This window comes from Sander vitreus, chromosome 1 (assembly GCF_031162955.1).
Source record: "Sander vitreus isolate 19-12246 chromosome 1, sanVit1, whole genome shotgun sequence".
Classification (NCBI taxonomy): domain Eukaryota; kingdom Metazoa; phylum Chordata; class Actinopteri; order Perciformes; family Percidae; genus Sander; species Sander vitreus.
Genome location: NC_135855.1, coordinates 31,461,763 through 31,482,618, shown reverse-complemented (window position 1 = coordinate 31,482,618; position 20,856 = coordinate 31,461,763).

The window sequence follows — 20,856 nt, the reverse complement described above, 5'->3', positions numbered from 1 at the left end:
TTCTCCACACTCCACAGAGCTCACATAACCTGGCTCAGTGGTCCAATCGTGCTGTAGCTTTTTATTAGCACTTCTGCTACTCTGCATTTGACTTGATTTGAACATGAGGTCCCAGTAAAGTAGTCACTGAAAATGGGGCCAGATGCGCTTCTTAAATTTTAGTACACAGTAAATGCTCAGTGTGCTCTTTAGTCAATATCTTCCTTTATCCTGCTCTTTACTTTAGCAGATATTTCAACGTAAGCATATACACTTCTTACATCCTTTCACTTCTACATTAATCATTTCTTTCCCCTGTATTGAAAGTAATCTCAGTCAAATAGAGAGGAGGCAGCTGGTAGCTAGTGGCCCATGTTCTGTTTGGGATAGGACACCTGATGTCAGTGGCTCTCAGTCCAAGTACTGTGCATCCAGAGCTCTGTCGGTTTCATTCTAGCAGTCTAATAAGGGACTGATTCACACCAGGGGCTGCAACTGAATGCAATTAAGTAGACGGTAGTAAAGAAATCCAGGAACAGGATTGAAGACCACTGTTTAATTGGTTTATTCATGAAATCGTGGGATACTCTATCACAAGTTATCAAGGTGCATGTAAATAGCTTGGGCAACGGCTAGATGTAAGCATGGTGTGCAAACACTTTCTGCGAAATCTGTTCCCTGTGAGCATCCTTGCATCATTTTTACGATCTGTTGGGTTTGTTCACCGCTTAAGGAGAAAACACTGCCAGCATTTTACGCTGCGTTTTATTTCTCCTGAGGAGGTTCGATAATGTGTTTAGTATGCAGAGGTGGGAGTGAAACATAAAACAGGCAAATCAACTGCGGTAGTGATCCACCAATATGGGGTTTTGAAAGCCGATACTGTGACCAAAAGTAATGCTCAGAGAATATTTATGTTACATACATATTAAATTATGAAATGCATATGAATTTACATGAATTAATTCAAACTTAACTTAAATCCCAATTTCATTCTCAACATTGTTAAACAATCGGCTATTGAAATAACTTCTAGAATACCTATGGGATTATTATAGGATTGCTATAACCTCATAGGCGTCTACTTCTTTTCCTCTAAAACACAGATTATTCTCGTCTCAACCTCTGAGGTAATTGAACATAATTGTATGAAGTTTAGGTTATTGCATTAAAGTGAAATATAGAAAATGCCAAGAAAAATGATCTTTAAAAAAGAAGAAATAAAAGCTACAGCCAGAAGATTGTTGGATTAGTTTTGCTTAGCATAGATACTGGGAACAGCTAGCCTGGGTCTGTCCAACAGTTAAAGCCTTCTAGCACCCCTAAAACTCACTAATTATGGCGATGGCGACACTTCAGGATTGTTTTACCATTTGACCAAGTCATGTTTGCTGTTTCCCTGTTTCTTTATGCTAAGCTAGGCTGACTGCCTGCTGCCTGTAACTTCATACAGTATTGATTCATATCAAGAGTGGTATCGATCTTCTTCGTCACACATGCACTACAACCCTAAACTTATCTAGAACTTACCAGGAGTAGCTGTATGTGAAAAAAAAAGACAACAACGAAAATGTCTAACCGGAGAGACGACGAGATTCAGGAACTTCTGTCGGTATAGGCTGACGCCAAAATTGTCAGACAAATTCAAGAAACCGCAAGAGACTTGGTTGTTTATGACCAAATTACGAACCAGAAAGGTGACCACGGTGTAATCCACGTCATGCCCTGCCTCCTGCACGTTTTACCCAGGCACCACCCCTCGTCTAAACCAAACAGAGTATTTCCAGAAAGTGAGAACACATCTGACACAGACAATCTCCTGTTGTGTGCTACATGTCATGTGTGAAAGGGCTACTCTGGACAATGTCCGGACCAGATTCTCTGGACATTGTCCAAATGTCATATGAGAAAATGGCTATAAGGTGACCAAATAAGAAAACTAAGATAAAAGTACACCATTTCATTTACACTGGCTGACAAATGAAAACACTGAATAAACCACTTGAAATCAGTGTTATCTTCAAAACCCAAAACAAATATAGTAAATAGTATAGCTCTAGTGTAGTGGTGGTCTAGCGGTTCTTATGTGACAGCAGCCTTGTGTAAATTAATCAAACACAAGTAGAACAAGCATTCATTATAGTCTGACATGGGGGTTGTGAGTTAAAGTAGTACCAGTGGATTCACCAGAACACACTTAGACAAATACACCTCTATGTTTTAATAATCACTTGTGAGAATACTGACCTTCAATTATACCTTCTTATTAGAATGCAAGTATAATGTGTAAGGATAGCTGTGAAGAAACGGTTGTTAGATGGCAGAAAACCTCTTGATTATGTTCCACTTCTTTTTTTAAATCTGTACGTCCCTAGTAGTTATCTTAAAGGACAAAAAAGTTGCTTTTGAGGTTAGATCAAAATTCCTTGAGCGAATTCACAATGTGAAAGCAAGAGAAGAAACAAAAAAAACTTGAAAGCACCTGAATTCATAACATTGTAATCCTCCACCCTGAATGGCAAGCAGCCTTACTGGGCATGAGATGTTGCCATAAGGATTTAAGAGAGTTAGAAAATGAATGTATCTGTTGGAAGGGTAGACACGTCTAGCTACAATGAAAGAAAAAAAGACAATTGAGGTGCTAAGAAGAAAAGCCTCAATCAAAAATGTACATTAATACCAGCTGTGAATATATTCACAGAGATGTTTGTATAGCTTTTAAGTTGTACTGTCATTTCAGGCCTTTTGATATATCTGCTGTTGAAAAACTGCGAAAAGACAACTACTATTTGCAGTAGCAAGATAGAGAATTTAGAGAGGGTTCTCGGCAGTAAGTCGGACTCGTTTCAGGTGAGAGTTGGCCTCGCCAGGCTGCGCTTTGTCACCAATCCTGTTTGTAGTATTTATGGACAGGATATCGAGCGTAGTCGGGTGGAGAGGGTTTGCAGTTCGGTGGGCTGGGGATCTCATCGCTGCTTTTTTGCAGATGATGTGGTCCTGATGGCATCATCGGCCTGCAGACCTTCAGCACTCACTGGATCGGTTCGCAGCCGAGTGTGAAGCGGCTGGGATGAGGATCAGCACCTCTAAATCGAGGCCATGGTTCTCAGCAGGAAACCGATGGAGTGCCTTCTCCAGGTAGGAATGAGTCCTTACCCCAAGTGAAGGAGTTCAAGTACCTTGGGGTCTTGTTCGCGAGTGAGGGGACAATGGAGCGGGAGATTGGTCGGAGAATCGGCACAGCAGGTGCGTGTATTACATTCAATTTATCGCACCGTTGATTTGTAAAAGAGAGCTGAGCCAGAAGGCAAAGCTCTCAATCTACCGGTCAGTTTTTGTTCCTACCCTCACCTATGGTCATGAAGGCTGGGTCATGACCGAAAGAACAAGATCCAGGGTACAAGCGGCCGAAATGGGTTTCCTCAGGAGGGTAGCTGGCGTCTCCCTTAGAGATAGGGTGAGAAGCTCAGTTATCCGTGAGGAGCTCGGAGTAGAGCCGCTGCTCCTTTGCGTCGAAGGAGCCAGTTGAGGTGGTTCGGGCATCTGGTAAGGATGCCCCTGGGCGCCTCCCTAGGAGGTGTTCCAGGCACGTCCCAGCTGGGAGGAGGCCTCGGGGGAGACCCAGGACTAGGTGGAGGGATTATATCTCTAACCTGGCCTGGGAACGCCTCGATCCCCCCAGTCGGAGCTGGTTAATGTGGCCCGGAAAGGGAAGTTTGGGGTCCCCTGCTGAGCTGCTACCCCGCGACCCGACCCCGGATAAGCGGATGAAGATGGATGGATGGATGGATGGATGGAAGATAGAGAATAAGATCATGGATAGGTACGGAAGTAAATATATTGTGGGCATTTTACTGTCATGGTGAAGAGGGAGCTGAGCCTGAAAGAAAGGCTCTTGGTTTATCAGTAGGTACCATTCAAAGCTCTGTGTAACTCTGGGTAGTGACAGAAAGGATAAAATTGCATGTTGAATCATAGCTCAGAGTTGCTGCATTGCTACTTTGCATCAAAAGTTGAGGTGGTATGGGCCTCTGATCAGGATGCCTCCGGGATTCTTCCCCATGGAGGTGTTCAGGGAACGTCCAACTGGGAGGAACCCCCTAGGCAGATCAAGGACCCATTGGCCAGGGAAGGTCTTAGGATCCCTACGAATGCTGGAGAGAGTGGCTGAGGAGGAATACATCTGGGCCGATGGATCTAGGTAAGCAGTGGAAAACTGATGAATGGAAAACTGTTTTTATGTCAGTTACTGAGTGTACTGTAGGTGCTTTACATGCTGGGTCAATATGTCCCTCTGTTCTTCAACTAGCACTCTTTTCTCTGAGGAGGGTTTTGAATTTCATTCAACATTATTATTCATAAAAATATTCCTAAATGGAGCTTTAAAAGTATCAAGGATGTGGTCACAGGGAATAAGGCTAATGCTATACTGAATTCAGGATTGAGTGCAAAATCATTGCTGTCATTTAATTGTGTCATTGAGTGTCATTTAATTGAGAATCAATTTCTGTGAAAAATGTTAATGGTTATAAATTGTTAAAATTGCACTTACATATACACCATGTGTATTACACCACCTTACACCACGTATGGCGTCAGGTTTGTGTCATATCTCCTGACTGCGATAAAACAAGCTCACGAGCAAATTTGATCATTTCACATGCGCAGATATTACTCTTCGCACACCAATTCAACAATGAAAGTGAGAGTTATACAATCAGCTGCAACAAAACATAGGGAGAGGCAAAGAATGGGTGCTATCTTGCGCTACATCTTTAATATCGACGGAAAAACAGTTCTTCGGCCGGGACACCAAGTCCGGGCTTCCAGAACGATAGCCATCAAGGTAAACTTCGAGGTCCGTGGGTGAGATCGCCTTGAAAGTGACCAATCATAGGAGGGCCAATGCCTCCCTTGGTTTCCGCCCCCAAAATATCAAAAGTCAGTTTCATTCGGGCGAGCTGAAATCAACTTTCTGCAGGTGGCATTCTTTGCCTCTCTCCATGTTTTGTTTCACGCTCGAAGCTGCCCGTACAACTCTCGATTGTTGAATTGGTGTGCGAAGAGTAATCTGCGCGTGTGAAATTATATAATTTACTTGTGAGCATGTTTTATTGCGCTCACGAGATATGACATAATCCTGACACCATAGATATGCTCCTTTATGCAATCAACCCTCTACATATACGGCACATTGTCTGGCTGACCCACTCAGTTGAGGTTCTTCCATGTGTTGAGGGTCAAAGGGAGCTAAGGCCACTGACTGTAGGTAAACACCTGGACAAGTCAGTGTGAAAACAAGGTATTAAATGGAAACACAATGGCACTGCCGTTAATTAACATGAGTTTTGAATTTCAGCTGTGTATGAAAGATGCAGGAGATTTTTCAGCAATTGATGTTCCTCTATATACTATACTCAAAAATCAAACACACATGCACTCACTATCAGTATGCATGAGTTCACAAATTTGCAGGTTGCCTACCTGTACATTTAACAGGTGCAAAATGCACCTGACCTTTTTTTTAGACGGTACTTATTCTCTTGAATCCTTAGCCACTGGAATTGTCAACGATCCAACTTTTGGCTCCTGCAAAATGAAATTAAACGTCTAAATTCCCCTTTGCTAACTAAACTTGGCAAGACAGTTCCTCAAAATACCATGATTTGCCAAATGAACGAGTCACAGCAATAAAAAAGAAAAAAAAAGAAAAGGACGAAAGATGATTTTAATCAACTTTTCAACCTTTTAAAATGTTGTGGAAAATCTGTTTTTATCAGTGGTCCCTTACCAACGCTGTCCCATGACTCAGAGCACTTCAACCTGGCTTCAGTCCACCTGTCATACCCACAACTTTGGTTTCATTGACAATTTTAATTTATTTTGGAACCTTCACTCTTTTTACAGGCCTGATGGAGTTCACCCAAACAGACTAGGTTGCTCGTTTTTAGCAGTCAAACTACAGCTCGCTGTACAGTCTGCCCCACGTGCGTGACTATTTACTATTTTAACTTCCACATCGACAACATACACTGCTAATCTGCCACTGAATTTCTGGAACTGTTAAACTGCTTCAACTTCTCACAACATGTTGACTTCCCCACCCACACTCATGGTCATATCCTCAATCTGGTCTGCTCCACTGGTCTCACCGTAAATCATCTCTCCAGCATCAACCTCCATATCTCAGACCATCTTGAAATCAGCATGGACATCAACATCCCCATTCCTATCCCAAAAGACAAGTGCAAAATCTCATTCAGGAACCTCGAATCCATAATCCATCCAGCTAGAAAGACTTTACAATAAAACCGGTTTAACAGTTCACCTCCACGCATATACAGACTACCTTCACCAATACAAAAACACCCTAAACACTGCCCAGTTCTACTAGCACTCACAGCTCATACACTCCGGCTCCAACAACCCCAAGACTCTCTTCTTTACAAGAAACAAACTTCTTAACCCCCCTGACAACATTTCTACAACCTTCACAGTGGATAAATGCAACTCTTTTCTCTAATTTTTTCAATCCAAAATCAACACCATTTACAACAAGTTGACCACCTACCCTGCTCCTTCAACCACCACACCTGCCTCCCCCCTCCACCCTCTCAGTCACTCTCTCATTTCTCTCTGCTGTCCCATGCGGAGCTTTCACATATCACCACAGGTTTGAACAGCTCCAACTGCAGCTTTGATCCCATCCCATCAGCTTTCATTAAGACCTGTCTACCATCCATCGCGCCGCTCATCACTACAATCATCAATTCCTCTCTCAGTACGAGATCAGTCCCCACAACACTCAAGCTTGCATCAGTCACCCCCATCTTCAAGAAACCTGGTCTAAACCCGGACACCATGTCCAACTTCCGACCCATGTCCAAACTCCCCATCCTAGCAAAAATCCTGAAACGTGTTGTCACTGCTCAAATTAAAACCCACCTCTCCTCCAATAACCTGTTCAATTTGGATTCCGCTCACAACACAGCACTGAAACAGCCCTCCTCAAAGTCACCAATGACCTCCTCCTCTCCTCTGACTCTGGCCATCTCACCATTCTTATCATGCTCAACCTCACTGCAGCTTTCGACACCATCAACCACTCCATCCTCTTGTCCCGACTGGAAACCTCACTCAGTTCCTATCTCCCCAACAGACAACACTTCATACACATCAACAACTGCACCTCCTCCGTTGCTCCTCTGTCACAAGGCATCCCCCAAGGTTTGGTGCTTAGTCCTCTCCTTTTCATCCTTTACATCCTGCCACTCTGAAATATCATACGCAAACATGGTCTTCACTTCCACTGCTACGCCGATGATGTCCAGATCTACATTTCTACCAAATCCATCACCACAGCAAAAATCCTCCACCCTGACCAACTGCCTCACCAATATTCAAACCTGGATGCAAACCAACTTCGTCCAACTCAACTACAATAAATCCGACTTGATGCGCATCGGCCCGAAATCCCTCACAAAGAACACCCATAACTTCGGTCTCACTGTCAACAACTCCACCCTGTCTCCATCCCCACACATCAGCAACCTCACTTTTGAAAACCACATCAACCAAATAACCAGAACTGCCTTCTTTCACCTCAAAAACATTGTCCTTCGAACAAAGAATGACACTACTATCATATGCAGGCCTCACTTACACAATGCACAAACATTGTTCTTACAGAAGGACAATATGTGAATAAATATATATGAAAAAAACAACATACAGTATAACCCAACTATTTCACAATACTGGATGCATTGAAAAAGCATGACTGAGTCTGACACATACAGTATGTAGTGATGATGACCTTTGACTCAAACTGTACTGTTTTACAGCTAAAATATTCTGCTGCCAAATTCTAATCAATAAGACTGAATTCAAGATTCGATGTTTTTGGACACGTAAAACCTCAAATTTAAATTTAAGATGGACACAACTGTGTTTGTTTCAAATTACACACTTTATCTATTTCAGCATGTTTGGATTCTAATGAAATAAAAGCATTTTCTTGTAATGCCATTAAAGTTTAATCACCGCTTATCTGTGTCACGTCATGCTGTGACATAAGATAACATTATTTACGGTCGATACCTTCCATCTTAGGTTCATCTTTAACTTTGTCAATGCACATAACAGGGAATAAATCTGAGGAAGGTATGCAGAGCCACTGAGCTATACAGTATAGAGAGATAGACGGCATATACATCTTGCATTAGAATCCCAAGGCTGAAGATTTTCAGTTGCGGTGATATCAATGGAGCGGCTGATTCTTGTAAGGATGAGGTGGAAGGCTGAGCGTTCAAAGTGTCTGACTTTGACACAGGAGAGTGTGGTTTCAGTTCCATCTCATTTAACAGTAAGCACTGTACTAGTGTAACCATGAGGATGATCTCTCCATTTCAATGGACTTGAAATAGTTTTGGGTGCCTAAACTTAACCAGACATTAAAGCTTTAGTGCGTAACTTTTTGATATTAATGAACGTTACATTCAAGCCATTGCCAAATGAGTTGTTATAAAGCTAATTAAGACTATCAGCTCCACACAACTCTCTCTGTATTTCTCAGTATGGCTATGTTCAGAAGATTGTGGTTTCCGGTAACTTTCCCGCACACAAACTCGAGTGAAGATAATTACCTCGGTGGGCGGTCACGAAAGGCTTGTATCATGTGGATGCACCGACAGTTTTGTTGTCATTACTTGGTGGCAGAAACTACGCAGTATAGCTAAAAACATAGAATCCATAGATCAGAGAGCACTCACTCGTATGAATCCCTTTTGGAACTGTCATACCTGTACGGGTGGTTACTGGAGGGCACTTACAAACACCTAAATCTGTAGGTATTAGGACTTTTGAATAACACCATCTGAGCACAAACTCACTAACAACAACTGAGCAAACAAACCACAAAATCCATCTCTAACACAGTATACTGTCACAATTTATAACCCCCTCAACAGTTTACCCTTGACCTGCAAGAGGTGCACCCAACCCCAATCTCTGGGTATAATAGCCAACGCTAACAGTCCATTTTTCTCACTAGGCTCCTAAAATAAGGTGTGGCTCAATGAATTTATTCCACAGATAACAATGGAAATGTTTTATCGCTATAGTTTTTTTACTCTAAATTGCTAATGTTAATACAGTGTTGCCCCATTTTAGTTGTATAACAATCTTCAGTCTTTTTTGCAAAGCCACCCCATCTGCTTTTCTTGAAAATTTGGGCAATTTTATATAATAAACGCACTTAGAGCAGAGTTTTCCCTCCTACGTGTCCATATTCTGAATATTGAATTAATCAAGATCTGGGTTTTATTTTTCTCCCAACTGTACTGTATCTGCTTCGAGTTTTAATATTTCATAAACAATGATCAATCACCAAGTACACTGAAAAGCAAATAAGTAATGACACTCTTGGTTGTCCAATGAAAACTGCAGCTTTTATTTGTCTCTGCAGTTTCTCCTCAATTTTATTTAAAATCTCATTACCTTTAATCAGGATAAAGTGATATCATGCTAGATTCTATTCCCTTTTCATAACAACTTCCTCAGAGGTGCAGAAATAAATCACTGGTCCAAACTTGGGAAAACAAAATACACTGCATAGGCACAGGCTTATTTTAGCAACTGAAATGTGTGCTTTGTCAGACTCATTCAGTTGTGCTGGACTAGGCCGTCCCTAATTAAAGTGTTCTGCTCTACAGAGTCCCAGACTGGTCCTGAGCATGCAGAAGCTGTCTTATTCTTTCCATCCATCACATCTACTGTAATTACTTTTGTTTACAGTGGAGGAAACGGCAGCTGTCTGATTAGAAGTTATTGAGGAGATAACTCATAGGTAATTTAGAAATGGCGCTCAACTTCTCTCCTGGATGCAGATGAATCATTTCCTGTATGAAGTATGGGACAATGTAGAGACGCTCATGGAGAACGACCCTGACAAATTACCACAGGGCTGTCAAATCTCCAAACCATTTTCCCCAATGGTGATGATGGTCTCTCTTTTCCTGAGGCAGAAATAAAAAGTTTGCAAAACAGTGGAATTAGTTGCTCTCGTTGTTCAATTTTTTTCTCATAAAGTGGAGGAATATTTTTTTCTGATATTATTTTAAAGGGAAATCTCAGTTCCTGAGTATTTTATGATTTCAGTGAGATAGCTATGGTGATAGACTATAATAATCTACTGTATATAAATTGTAAAGTGTCATGATTGTTTTTCACTGTTCTAAGACTCAATGTTTTACGGTATGCACCATATGCCTATGTATTATCATAGAATTATCATAACAAAACATATATTTGTGTGAAATGGATACTGAGATGTCCATTACTGATATAAAAAAAACGAATATCAATATCAAAATGGCAAATCGATACTGCAAAATCCACTTGCATTATGGGAAATGGATCCAGCAGCAGCAATATGATATTGGATTTTTTTTTTTTTTTAGATCCACTGTAGATTTAGAAAACACTGTAGACTAGGCTACAGTGGTTACCTGTATTTGAGTTGGTTTTGTTATTAACATTTTGCGTATTTCATGTAATGAACATGTTTTCCACACAGTACATTCAGTTACATGCAGCAAGTGTTATTATCCCTAAATTCTGTTGTATAATATATCAGTCAGTTACAATATTTAACAGAAAGAGACTGACTGATCTTACAGCCTGTCAGTCAGGATGAAGGACACAGATTCTCATGGAGCTGACATCCTTGCCTCTCAAAAGTCTCATTTTTGGACATTGGTCTGCTCCCCACAATAAATAAACAAACAATAAATGAGCAAAAACTGCAGCTTTGCCAGCAAACACAGTTATTCTTCAGAATATATTGTTATCCTATTTTTCTTACTCTTCCAATTTTGCTTACTAGTAATGGCATCACTTCATTCCATAGTTATTTACATGTACTGTACATGTTAATTGAACAAATACTGTATAGTGCCATTTATGTTTAAACACAATTTTCAGGGACAGTACAATTTGAGCATGATGTAATTGTTTTGGTCACTTGGACAGAACTTCCCATCAAGCTAAAACCACAACACAACTTCTGACATATTATGACCTTTTAATTTTTGTTATGGCTAACATGTTAGTTAGCCAAAATTAACAGACAGTATTTGGACTCACTTGCCATATAATATTAACTTTGAACTGTTTTACTGGTGTTCAATAGTTTGTAAGAATGATATCTGGGTCCTTTGTTTATGTATATAATATGTTTGTTTATATTTAATATGTTTGACCGAGGTAGGTCAAGGTTTATTAGCTTATTTAGTTAAAAAACAGCCTGCTGCTGCTGCTGCTGGGATCGGGGCTGCTGAGGGTGGAATTTGTGGCTTGTACAATCAGAACAACAACCTTAACGAGCTCTGTAGAGCTGCAAAGTTGGGTGACCTTTCTGTATGCTAATTGATTAAGTTGTTATTTCTAATAAATCACACCAAAGATGGCAGTGGTGGTTACAGGCAGTGAAATCAGATCTTGGTGGTCGTCAAGACTCTCCTGTTGTCCTTGAGAACTGAGTGGGTTCACTCATTAATGGCTGTAATTGGACTGTTTGGAATATCAGCACCACTAATGTTACTTTGACAGTGATTTCATTTGACATGTTAATCAATCATCAACATAGCTGGAGCACACACTAATATGTTAACAAGGGATAGAAATAGCATTGATATTGTATGCAGACAGCGGTGTGGTACACAAGGCATTGTGTATGATCATAATATATATTTGCTCTTTGTTTATTGATTTATTTTCCTCTTTTATCTTTAGCCAGGGGTGTTTTTCTCAGCAATGGATGCAGAAAATAAAAGGAAATGTCATAAAATAAATAGTTCCTGATAAACTATTGTGTGGTCATGTCATTGCGAGTAATTTCAGTTCTTTGTACTGCTCTACTTTAGTCCTTGCTTGCACCATTATTAGCTATTCAGTGCCTCTTCATCTGTAAATATTACAGCTCAAAACCAGTTTCAATGAACTTGCTGTTTGTAGAACAGAGCCCCTCCCTTCTAAAAGTGTCAGATTAATTACTTTGCTTTAATGGGCCCCACTACTACGTGCTAGTAATTAAAAGATAATGATTGGTCCCTTTGAATGTTACAAATAAAGATGCACAAACTAATTTGTGTTATTCAGGTAGTCCAATAAAAGATTAGTGTCCTTATGTGTGAGGATGGGGGTGTTGGGGGCTATATACCATATCAGATCAACTTTGGATTATCACTCTGGATAAGAAAAAATTAATAAACACAGCTGTTCATTGGCATTAATCTCCATGACCCCTGTCTTCATGAATAGCTGGAGAAAAACAAAGTGAAGTGATGTACGTTTTATATTAAGGACTGAATCTCCTTTTCTTACTTTTTATTGGATGTTGACAGCTGTGTTTGGGGATGAAATAGTCCAATCTTTCTCTGCGGGGACTGGTGAAACTCCTCATGAACCCTGTTTACATGTCTTTAAATACTGACCTGCCGCAAGGACTCATGGTGTAATTGGTTTATATTTGATTAATTCAACAAGGAAAAGCTAGATTTTAAACTGTATGTACCTCTGTGTACCTTCCAGAAAACTATGTTCCATTGATATCAACTGGCAACAGTTATAAATGCAGGTCCAGTGACAATGTGTTAGGATTTTGGGAAGTCTCTGGAATTAAGCAAGTATTTCTTAGTTTGTGATCCCTCAACATGGCTGCATTTCTCAGGGGACATTCATTTTTTTTAAAAGATGTTTTGGCAGCACTGGAGGAGAAATCTACATCCAGTCGCTGTTCTACTTTATGGAAAACTAAAAATCCCTGCCTAAAAATGCAATTTATGTTGTTGCATCAGTCATACAGCACAGCCGGCTGAATAAACTTGTGTACTTTTGAACTTTTGTATGGCACAATACATTTTTCAATTGTATATTGTCCAGCTTCCAGGATTTAATTTGCTAATAACAGGGCCTAAATGTAGAGGATATGTCTATTTGTTTTTTCTTCATTCTGTACATCAGAATGAAAAAAAACCCCATCAAATACAAAACTAATTGTGCTTTTATTATGATGTTTATATATTACTGTTGTGTAGAAAAAGTTGCAAATGAAAGAAGTGTGATGAATGAAAAGAGGGAATTGGGAGCTATGGATGGTATCCCAGAAAGGAAGCTAAGAACAGCTGGTCATATTGGCAGGAATCTGAATCTCAAACTCTCAGAAAATGAATTGATATTATATCTGCATGGCTAGATAGTACTATGATGGTAAAGAAATAGGGGTTGAAATAAAAACATACTTTGACTTACAGCCATAATACAATGAAAAAAAGACTGCAGTGTTTCAGTGTGGTTGGACAGTTTAACACTGAACACCACAGTTAGAGAGTTGGAGTCAGTTTGGGACCAGGGGTTAAGGTCAATTTAACCTGGCATACAGCAGGTTATGTTCAGGCCCTTATGTTTTCTTGCCCCGAAGTTTCCCCTGGATTAGGGTGGCACCTAAATCATGGTTGCAGTTGTCGCCGTGGTCCTGCTAGGCGCCCTGCTACACCCTTCTATGCCCTGCAGTGCCCTGCTATGCCCTGCTACGCTGTGCAGTGCCCTACTACTCCCTGCAACGTCCAGCTACGCCCTGCAGTGCCCTACTACGCCGGCTACACCCTGCCACGTCATGCTATGTCCTGCTACACCCTGCCTATTTATTGTGACTATAATAGTCACCAAGAGCCTGGGTCTGCCGAGGTTTCTCCCTAAAAGGAAGTTTTACTCACCACCCGAGGTTTCTGCCTAAAAGGGAGTTTTTCCTCGCCACTGTTGCACTAAATGCTTGCTCTTATGGGAATTACTGGAAATGTTGGGTCTTTGTAAATTATAGAGTGTGGTCTAGACATACTCTATCTGTAAAGTGTCTCGAGATAACTCTTGTTATGATTTGATACTATAAATAAAATTGAATTGAATTGCATAGCAACAAACACAGACTTTGATCCTTTTTCCTTTGTTACTGGTAAAAACACAAGATATAAAGTGTTAATCAGTGTGGATTAGATTTGGTAGTTAGATTTTGTTACCTTTGGAGTCAGCCAGGCTAGCTGTTTCCCCCTGTTTTCAGTCTTTACGCTAAGCTAAAATAGCCAGCTGCAGGATGTACCTTCACATTTACCATGACAAACATGATAATCCTATTGATCTTCTCATCTGACTCAGCAATAAAGCAAATATGCATATTTCCCAAAATATAAAACTATTATTTGACATTTCTATAGTATATCAGCATTACGAGACAGTACACAGTTGAAATTAACAAAAAGAACAGAAATGGACCCACATGACAAAGACTGTTATATCAGATTCAAGACAATGCATGCATCATTTTCCCCTGAGCCACTGTAGCACATTCAATAGCCAGACACTTTTATTCGCTTTAATGGTACCTACATTAAGCCTGAACAAACCCTCAACAGTATTTTGAGGATTTAATCCACAGTTATCATGGTAAAGTTATAGAACATGCAGTCAGCAGAGCTGTGGTAATGTTGTTTGTCCTGCAGTCATACAAAAGGAAACCTATTTACTCCTAAAGCCACCTACACATGATAGGCGGCATGACCGCTTTCATTGATTTCCTATGGGGAGAGCGGTGCCGCACAACTATGGGGGGATTCGAAATTTCGAAAGCGCAACCAATTAGATAACAGCATGTCGTTACCTAGCAACGGGAAATAGCTTCCTTACCACCCTTGATGACGTTTACCTGCACTGCGCTTTGCTTTCTGCGCTTTGCTCTGCACCCTACCTAGCAAACGGCGTATTATGTATAGGCGGCTTAAGTGAAGATGTGGCATGTCAGGTACTATAGTGCATCCAAGTAAAGAAAATCATATTTGATTTTCATCATTTTTAAAACAACACAGGTGATGCTCAATACTTTAAATGAAATAAGCAGGAAATGTGATTTCTTGCCCACAGAGTTCATGTATTGCTCAATATTCACTGCAACAAAACCACTGACAGATGGCCAAATATGGCCTTTGTGATGGTGAGGTCATGTGAACTGCAGCTTCTTGGTAATTGACTGAGGAATTATGAAATGAGGAGAAAAGATTGCTCACATGTAATCAGGCCTGATCCTCTGTCAGGAGTCACAGAAAGCGAGAAGCTATGTAGGGACTTAATAATAAAAGTAATAAAACACAAGTAATTAACGCCTGGTAGTTAATGCACATGACAGGCAACATGTTACGTAAAATCTCAGCAGTCATACACTTGCATTTGAATCTCAGCAGGAGAAGAAGCATGAGGCAAAGGAAAGCGCTGCTGTGTTCAATCCTTCCTACTGTTTGTAATCACTGGACACACTTGGGGCCTGAAAGAAAGGTTTCTCAGCCATATGACAGCCTCTAGCTCTGTGATGTAGAAATATGTTCATGAATCTTAATTTTTCCACTGACAGATCTAGCCAAATAATTTGATCATTTATTTAAACTTCCACGGAAATGTTGCGCTTACAGCCAAATGCAAGGATGAAGTCATAGAAGATTTTTTAATGAGCCTTCATGACATTAAAAAAAGTGTCTGTCAGTTTGTGATGTTCCTTGTATTCCATGTATGTGATGAATGCTGCTGTTCCATAGAATTAGTTTCATGAGTAAGTAGTCAAGTCTGCTTTAAGTGAAAATAAGACAAAAAGGATAACGTTTCAACCCGTGAAAACTGAGAAAAATATACACCGTGAAAATTGGAGTGGAGTGAGTGGGTTGTTGACATCTTGTATCAGGGTGAAGTGAATTTGATTTACCTTTTTTTATTCACCCAAACTGGCCTCCTTTGCGTGTGTTTCAATAAATGAGGTTAGAAAATTTCACAAGTACAACACAAGATACTTTGCTTGCCAAACTGATTCCGGGAGCGCAGAGCTGTGCGGGGGCCTTGGGACATTCTAAGATTGTACCTCAGATATTTCAGTTTTAAGACCCTGACTGAGCTGCTCTCACTTGATATTTTGGACATGTAAAATGTTATGGATTCTGGCTTTAAGATTAGCGAACTCTGTATGTAAATATATTGCAAACCATATGTAGGCTAGCGTGTATTTCTGCATGTATTTTCAAGTATTTACAAATTTGAATAGCATTAAACAGTAAACAATAAACGTTAACAGAGTAACCGAGTACATTTTATGCAACAATGCACACTGTAGGCTATTTTTTCAGGTACAAAACTTGTTGTAGCCTAATTAGTAATGGAAAAAGTATTTTTTGCACTAATAATAACAAAAAAGTTTGCATGTCTGCACAAAAGGACACAGGGATACTTTGAAGGCCTGTATTGGAAATCATACACTGTCAATCTCCTCCTGTATTCCCAAGCCGTCATAGAAAAACACATTCAGCCACTAATTAAACTGATGTTTCCTCTGGCCAATCAGAGGAGGAGGTTGCGGTAACCCGTCAGTGCGCGGTGTCAATTGTCCTTTGCCCTTTAATGCACGTGACGCGCAGGTGCCAGGAGGGCACGATTATCGTGGATGATTTGCGTTTGTTTTGTACATGTGCCTTTAGTTAACTTGGGCGTCCTTATTGGGCTGTGGAGTGAAGACTAGTTAATAGTTAAATTAAGATTCACCTGGTGCAGCTAAATGCTTGGTGCAGCTAAATATTTGGTAGCTAGGCCACCACTAAACATGCTTGCAAATAAGTTAGCTAGCTACTAAACATTACACTAGCAAGTTACCTCAGATGAAATGACGCATAAGCCGATGGTTACGTTCTAACCCCCTTGTTTGCTCTGGCGGTGAGGGAAAGTGATTAAAGCTGTTAACTTTGAGAGGGACACGATCTCCTTTTTCTTCGGGAAAATGATTTGGACCCTGGTGAGTGTAACTACTGACATCAATAGACGCTTAAGCTCTCACTTTTAGTGCCCCGTTATGAATCTGCATCAGTGGAAAAGCCTTTGCCAGAAATAAAAAAATATTTTACCACGAGGTGTACAGTGTAAAACAATATACACATTTCTAGAAACAAAAACGTTACATTTAACGTTAGGCTACTGGACAGATTGAATGCTCCTGTCATGCTTCTAGAGAGTGTATATTTATTTATGATATGGCAAGTAATATACGGTATACAAGTAAGTAAGCAAGTAATATATGGTGTATATACTACCTGTCAAAAGTTTGGTTGTCACTTAGAAATTTCCATTCCACTCCATTATAGACAGAATACCAGCTGAGATCAGTTGCATTGTTTTTTTTAACCAGGGCAGCAGTTTTCAGATTACATTATGTGCTTACATAATTGCAAAAGGGTTCTCCAATGTTTTCTCAGTTAGCCTTTTAAAATGATATCAGATTAGTAAACAGAATGGGCCTTTGTAACATTGGATTTATGATTGCTGATAATGGGCAGGGTAGATATTGGATTAAAGATCAGCCACTTCTTCAGTCGAGAACCCTTTTGCAATTATGTAAGCACATAATGTAATCTGAAAAAACAATGCAACTGATCTCAGCTGGTATTCTGTCTGTAATGGAGTGGAATGGAAATTTCTAAGTGACCCCAAACTTTTGACTGGTAGTGTATGTTATATAATATATAACTAATATATAACAGAAATTGCACATAAATGATGCATGGGCCTACATCTAATTTTAATCTTTAGTGTCAAAACCTTCCTTTTGAATCTTTCGATGTTAGATGTGTTTTTTATTGATGGAGTCCTTGTTTTCAATGGAACTTTCCATTATTTTCTGCCCATTACATTGTACCCAGGAAATCGCTGAGTTGGAAGTGGGATCTTCTATAGAAGACCTGTCCAAGGTTTGCTCCAGTCTTGTCCAGTAGGCTGTTTTCATTAGCTCTTTCTGTGGATGTTGTGTCTGAGTGACACTGTTGTGTATATTTACAAAGTACTGTGTGATAAAAATGCAGCAGGAAAGCAGTTTTTAAAACGCTGAGTTGGAAGCTGAGGAAACAGGTAATTGTTTATAGCACTCCCAAGTGTCTCCATAAATGCCTCTTTGATTCTAATACCAGGCAAACTAACAGGAGCCTTCCATTAACAGCATTTGCCAAATCAACATCTTAGGGGGAATATGAACATGTTTCCAAGAGCAAATGCTGTGATGGATGCTAGACAGAGTGCGTTGATAATTACACAGTGGATAATGGACGGAGGGCAGTAGCACATTGCAGGAGGTGCTGGAACCAATGGGCCATGATAATTAACCAAAATCTTAATGACACTAGGCAAAATGATTCCCCCCTGACTCATATATGATAAATATTTAATGTTTCATTACAATAATGATGGGAATGCAAAATGCCAAACCACTAACTGTCAAACTTTTGCTGCTGTTGTCTTGTAATTAGAGGAAGCTCTGTCTCCAACTGTCTCATTTCCCAGTGCAGCCTCCACAAGCATTTAACACTCTCATGAAAGAGTGGTGACAGGAAAGGGAATTGTGTGTAGAACACAGTTGGACTGCACAGTCAAGAGTTTACCATTAATTCGGTACTTGGCATCCACTGGTGTGTGGATGTGTATCCTTTTGACAAGAGTTACAAAAGCTAGACCTACTTACAAAGAATGCAATACTTTGTGTACTTATGTTTCCAAGACAGTTGCAAGTGAACCAAACTTATTTTTTCCCGTGGATAGAAAAGCACTTTTATGTTACAAGAACAATCTATTTCCAAAAGCCCTAAAGAATTTACTTTTTGTTACAGTTGTGGTCAGACAAATAAGTGGGCATCTTGTAGAAATGACAAAGTGAACCAGAGTGGGCCTATACAAACACATTAGTCAAGTTATTTTGACCACCTAGCCTTTTGTGTAAACTTGCTCTACACAGTTGAGAAATCCCAGTTCAATTTTCGTCCTGGCTGCTTTAACCCACATATACACCAGCAGGAGCGGTGATCAATACACTGTACTTGGCCATCATTATCAAGACGTATATCCCCTTCAGCTCAGGGCCCATTAAATCAGAGGACCACATTCTTCCCGCCCAGTGTCTCAACCACGACTTTTGAGTCACATTAAGGGCTGATTTACGTGTCTTTAATGACGGGCCACCCTTAATTAGCTGATGGCGCAAAAAACACAGCCACTACGGAAAAGGATGACCATCTAAGGCTCAGGAAGATGTTTGCTTTGGGCCACTCGCAATCTGTCACCCATATCAAGCTGCACTCACATTGCAAAAACAGCTTCCTCTCGTGGCTGTGGCCATACCTCATATGTTGAGAGATGCCAGAGGCAATAATGAATCCTTGCTGAGACGCCCGATCCCTTGCATAACTTCAAGATTTCAGTTATGTGAGACCAGCAAGGTCTGTAACTTCTCTTTCCTGAAGTGTTTGCTGTCAGACGGTGGACTCTGATGACTTCTTCCTCTCTCTTGTTTTGGTCACAATCCATTGGTTCCAGCCTGAGAGGCTCTCTATATCATTAGCAAAAAAATAATTTGGTTAGTTTAATGGAGTGACTTAGACTAAGAAGTTGTTGCAACAAGAATACCCTGAAGTGACTTGAGATGTATTACCACAGTAGCCGTGGCTGCTCATTAGCTCCTTGCAGTGTTATTGCAGTTAGGCTCATAAGAAACCTTCATAATATCCATGCATGGCTGTAAAAGAGAGACGGCTGATAAATTGCATAATAACCAGATTAGCAATATGTCACACTAAGCCTCTGGCAAACGGCAAGGGAATTGGGAAGATTCTACCCTCCCTGTGAGATGAGAAAGATATAAATAGAAACCTTGAAGCACAATTTGTCAAGTTACATGAGCAGAAATGTATTCCCCTTTCAACCCCACCCTAAATATGTAAGGTTAAGCAGATTTCATCAAGTCATTATCCGTAAAAGCATTGACAATATCAGTCATTTGAAAACCTCTAGTTTGTGAACTGTATTTCATAGTGTGGGACTGCAAATATGATGTAGGGCATAGCAGTCTCCTATAAGACAAACTCTGGCTATTGCAACGTGACAATGTGTTCTATTAGGCAAAATTATGTCTTGACGATCATTTTGGCTGTTTCAAAGCTAAAAGTCAAATTGGATTGTGCATTTTTGTCAACGGCCTGGCTGAACACTTTGGTCAGCAATAAAGTTGCAATACTCATAAAATGTTATGAGCTCCGAAAACAGGTTCTTCTAACTTACATTTAGACTTATTTGGTTTTGATGTATTGCTATATAAACAGTACATGAATAGAGGAACTTTTCAAAAGGCACATTCAACTTTTTATAAGGCACTTTATTCCTCTTTTACACAAACGTGGCGGGGCAGAGAAAGAGCCTTAGTCAGTCTGAATGAAAATGTATAAAACTATATCTTTTCACATGAAATTCTGACACGTGACCATGCGTTATGGCATTCGTATGTTGAACTCCAAAGGCAAACTGACAAATTTTTTCAAGTTGCCTCTACTTACAAAGTGCCATTGTGATGTAAGAGACACCATTTAGAGAGCTTTTAAAGCCTCTTTGAGCTTAACCGAGCATTTGGATCCTCATATTCTGCACCCAGAGATGTGTGTTATTTATCCAACAGGCTCACAGGCCTGGAAGTTCAGTTTAGGTGTCATCAATTCTCTGCCTTTTTAAAAAACAGTTGCATATTTAGACAGGTAAAAGTAAGGTGGTTTGGTGTGGTAGAGAAGAGAACATTTAATTAACTCATTCTATAGAAATATCACTGACTACAAACAAAGAATGGGGAAGCAGCCTCTTAGAAAGAAAGAATAAGACAACACTGTACCACTGTACCTGTATTTTATAACTCCAAAAAAAAAAAGGAAAGATGGAGAACGATGGCTGGTTGGTAACTTAAATTCAAATTTGACATTCACTGAGCTGCTG